This window comes from Trichosurus vulpecula, chromosome 3 (genome assembly GCF_011100635.1).
Source record: "Trichosurus vulpecula isolate mTriVul1 chromosome 3, mTriVul1.pri, whole genome shotgun sequence".
In the NCBI taxonomy this organism is placed as follows: domain Eukaryota; kingdom Metazoa; phylum Chordata; class Mammalia; order Diprotodontia; family Phalangeridae; genus Trichosurus; species Trichosurus vulpecula.
The window spans coordinates 158,484,319-158,489,288 of NC_050575.1; positions in this window are offsets into that span (position 1 = coordinate 158,484,319).

A 4,970-nucleotide genomic window follows, 5' to 3' on the forward strand; every position below is an offset into this window, starting at 1 on the left:
TGGGCATCATCATGATCCTCTTTTGTAGTTGAGGAAGCTGAGGCAGACAGAAGTGCATGAAGTGACTTGCCCAGGGTCACATAGCTAGTAGCCATCTGAAGCTGGATTAGAACTCAGGTCTTCCTGACTCCAAGACCACCATGATGCCACCGTCGCTTCAGCTTTGGGTTTATGACACAAGGATCAGTTCAAGGACAAAAGAAGACTAGGGCGGGGACAGGATGGGCATGAGAGCTACATTCAAGTGTTCGAAAGTCTGTCCTGGGGAGGAGAGATTAGACTTGTTCCATTTACCCCCAAGGAAAGAACCCAGAGCAGAGGGCTGAAGTAGCAAAGAGCCAGTGTAGGTTCAATGTCAGGACAAACCTCCTAGTGACTAGGACTGCCTGGAAAGGCAGTGGATTCTCCCCCCAGGAAGGTCTTCGGGCAGACAACAGCCCCCTCCTTGTTGAGGCGTGCAGCCCTCTTGCACCTTGTACTTAAAAAAGGTTCAGTGAATTGAACAAAAAGAAATGGAATGGTAAGAGAACAAAAGAGAACGTGATTAATGGCCAAGTAATAGACACAGCTTGGCGGCAAAGTGAAGGGAGAGTAATGGGAGAGTGGCAAAATGGAAAGAACTCTGAATTTGGAGTCGGAGGAACTGGGTTCAAATCCTGCCTCTGATACTTAGCTATCCATGTAGCTGGATACATCACTTAATATATCTAGGAATCAATTTTCTCATTTGTAAAATGAAGGTGTAAGAGTAGAAAGATGAATTCTAAGATCCTTCCCAGATTTAAATCTCTGATCTGTAATCCATTTGGGAGGATGTGAAACCTATGGTTGTTGTTTAGTTGTTTTCAGTAGAGTATGACTCTTCATGACCCCATTTGGGGTTTTCTTGGCAAAGATACTGCAGCGGTTTGCCATTTCCTTCTCCAGCTTATTTTACAGATGAGGAAACTGAGGAAAACAGGTTTAAGTGACTTGCCCAGGGTCATACAGCTAGTAAGTGTCTGAGGTTGGATTTGAACTCAGGAAAATGAGACTTCCTGACTCCAAAACCTAGCTCTATCCACTGCGTCTCCTAGCGGCCCTACAGATTCAAAAGCTAATTGTCTATTATCAGGGCTCAGTCAATGGTCTAGCACTGTAAGAGCTCTTAGGGCACTAGATTGATCAAAGAGGGTCACCTGGGGGACGTTGAGCTAGACTTCAAAGTGAGGCCAGATAAATGCACCATAGGTGAGAGGGAACAGAGACTCAGGTGATAATGAATCCATCGGCCTGGCTTGGGAAGACTTTGTGGATCAAAGGAGATCAGGCATTGAGGAGGACAGGATCAAAGAGCTAGAGAACTGCTGTTAGCAGTGCTGGTCAAGGATTTAGGGTGGTGAAATGACCCCTAAGATGAAAGTCAGGAGTTCCAGTACTGGCTCTGCCACTAACTTGCTGTAACCTTGGGGAAATCTCTTTAGCTCTCTTGGGCCTCAGATTCTCCATCTACAGAATGAGAGGGTGGGTCTAGATCAGAGGCATTTGGGTCAACTCCTGGGTGTGGCTGGAACCAGATTAAAACATCATTGGAAAATGTTTAACCAAATAAATAAAATACAATAAAACATGGATAATGTTAACTTGTGGTTTTCTAAGTCGATGTGCAGCAGGCAGGAATCCATTTCTATTTGACAGCGCTAGACGAGGTGACTTCTAACAATTCTTCTAGCTCCAGAATCTTATGGCTTTACTTTATAAAAATTCAGAAGAGGGATGTTAGGGATCATCAGAAAAGACTTCACAAAGGAGGCAGGAGAATACAAGATATGTTTCAAGTTGGGGGACTAGACCAAAGTACTTAGGAAAACATGGGGCACATACTAGATGCCAAATGAACATGTTGATGGTGGTGTTGTTTTCATTTTCAATCCTAACTTTTCATGTTCTCCAGGGTGGTGGTACCTGGAGACCGAGTCTCAAGAGACTAGGCCTCACGATCTCTCAGTGGGTGGAGATGGGGGTGGAGGGGAAACTGACAGCATGGAGTTGCTCGGAGTTGGAAGAAACCTTTAAACCTTTAAACAATGAACACAGATCTCACCTGGTCCTTCCATACATACATATAAAGCTATGTACTTCTGTTATCTCTGGGTATGTCTCAACTCCATAACAGACCATGAGCTCAGTGATGGCAGAGACTGAGTCTTACTTACATTTTGTATCTCCCCAGAACCCACCACAATGCATTGCACAAAGAGGTACTTAATAAATGATTACTGAATGAATAATCACCATGCTACATGGAAAAGGGAATAGTCAGAAGAATCTATTTTGAATCCTGGCTCTGTTTGGTCCCATATGGCCTTGGGCAAGTGGATTAGCCTCTCTGGATCTGTTTCCTCTGCAAGATGAGGCAGTTGGGTTAGATAATCCCTAAGGTCCCTTCCAGATCTAAATCCTGTGAGTGAATGAACAAAGTATTAAAATTGCAAGGGATCTCAGCGATTGTCTAATCCAGCACCTCCTACTAATTTTTTATGTGTAAGAAACTGAGATTCAGCAAGGGGAAGGGACATCCAAGGTCACATGGAAAGGGGCAGGTTAGTTTTTACAGCAAATTTCTCTGACAAAATCCTCATCTCTCAAATATGGAGAGTATGGAGTCAAATATGTGAGAATGAGTCATGCCCCAATTGACAGTCAAAAGATCTGAACAGTTTTCAGAAGAAGCAATCAAAGCTATCTATAGTCATATGAAAAAATGCTCTAAATCACTATTCATTAGAGAAATGCAAATTAAAACAGCTCTAAGGTACCACCTCCCACCCATCAGATTGGCTAACGTGACAGAAAAGGAAAAGGGCAAATATTGGAGGGGATGTGGAAAAATAGGGACACTGATACATTATTGCTGGAGCTGTGAACTAGTCTGACCATTCTGCAAAACAATTTGGATCTATGTCCAAAGGGCTATAAAACTATGCATACCCTTTGACCCAGCAATATCACTACTAGGTCTGTATCTCAAAGAGATCAAAGAAAAAGGAAAAGGAGCTATATGTGTAAAAATATTTATAGCAGCTCTTTTTGTGACAGCAAAGAATTGGAAATTGAGGGGATGCCCATCAATTGGTGAATGGCTGAACAAGTTGTGGTAGATGATTGTGATGGAAATGACAAGGAAGTTAGTGTCATGAAAACCTGAGAAGATGAACTGGCGCAAAGTACAGTGCGCAGAACCAGGAGAACATTCTATATTGTAACAGCAACATTCTAGAGTGATCGACCATGATTGACTTAGTTATTCTGATCAATACGATGATCTAAGACAATTCGGAAGGATTTAGGATGAGCAATGTTATCCGCCTCCCGACAAAGAACTAATGGAGTCGGAATGTAGATGGAAGCATGTTTTTTTGCTTTATTTTTCCTGTTGCTGTTTTTTTTTTGTCCCTTTATTTTTGTTTGTTGTTGTTGTTTGGTCTGTATTTTCTTTTGCGACATGGCTAATATGGAAATATGTTCTGCATGACTTCACATACATATTCTATATCAAATCTCTTGCCTTCGTAAAGAGGGGTGGGGGGAGGAAAAGAATTTGGAACTCAAAATTTTTTAAAAAATGAATGTTAAAACACTTTTACATTGGGAAAATAAAATAAAATAAGGTAAGAGAAAAAAAGAAAGTAGCAGACTAACAAGCTGGATTGGAGCCCCAGGTCAGAGGGGTGCGGGCCAGGGAGACCCTGAATGGGTTTTGCCCACATCATGTTAGCAAAGCTGACACACACAAGCAAACAAATTGCAGAAAAGTCTAGAGTGCAACAGTAATAGGCTTTTGTTCCCAGATTAGTGTGCAGTGGATGACCAGTGAGAAAGGGGAGGTACTTTTCTGGGTTGAAATTTTTGGCTTCTCCCCCTCCTCCCCTATTTCAGAAGATAGAGTAGCTGCTTATTTTGGGGCAGTATGGAATACTATGGGGGAAGGAGGTGGGACAAGCAGCTGACCTAAACACCAGACTGGATTATTTGAAGATTTGGACAAAATGGGGGAAAGCTTTTTTTTTAAAAATTAGAGTAATTTTTATCATAATTTCAACAATAAGAACTGAATTGAGACTTTTAAGAGTCAATTTCTTTGGCATTCAAGGCTCTTCATAATCAGAGCACAACCTGTATTTTTCCTCATTAGGTTTACACTGTCTCTGTCTGGGCCCTGCAGTGCTGTGGCAGTAGACCCAGGCGGCTGTTATTAAATTCTTTTCATTCCATCTTCATGAAACAGGTGGGGAAAGAGATAAGGGCCTGAGGCTGTTTTAAGAACGGAGCATGTGGACCACAGCCTGAACTGGAAGGAGGAACGGGGTAATCTGAGGCTCCTGAAGAGCCATCACCACATCTTAGAATTGGAAGAGAGCTCAGAGATGACTGAGTCCATTTTACAGATTAGGAAACTGAAGCCCAGAGAGATTTTGTAATAGGATTATGGCCAGGCTGGGACTGGGAGACACTTGTCTCCTGACTTTTAGACTAGGGTTCATTCTACTTTGTCACACTGTCTCAAACACAAAGTCCTGTTATTGTTGAGAGTATGTTCAGAGTCATAGGATATAAGAGCTAGAAAGAAATTGCTAGAGCAGGAAGGAGTCTTAGAACAAAGAATGCCAGAGCTATATAAGACTTCAGGACTATACATACAGTCAAAGCTGGATAGGACCTTAAGAATGGTAAATTAAGTCACTTAGCCCCAACTGCCCTGCTTTTCCCCCTCCAAAAACAAAAACAAAAAAATGGCAAATCAATCAACAAACATTTATTAAGCACTTATTATGTACCAGACACAGAATACATAATGTTCTGCAGCTGGGAAATAAGATACAGAGGCAATGGGGTATAGAAAACTATCTTGCCCTACAAGAAAGTAAGGGGGAAGGGGATAAGAGATGGGTGGGGGTGGAGGGGGTGATAGGAAGGAGGTCAGATTGGGG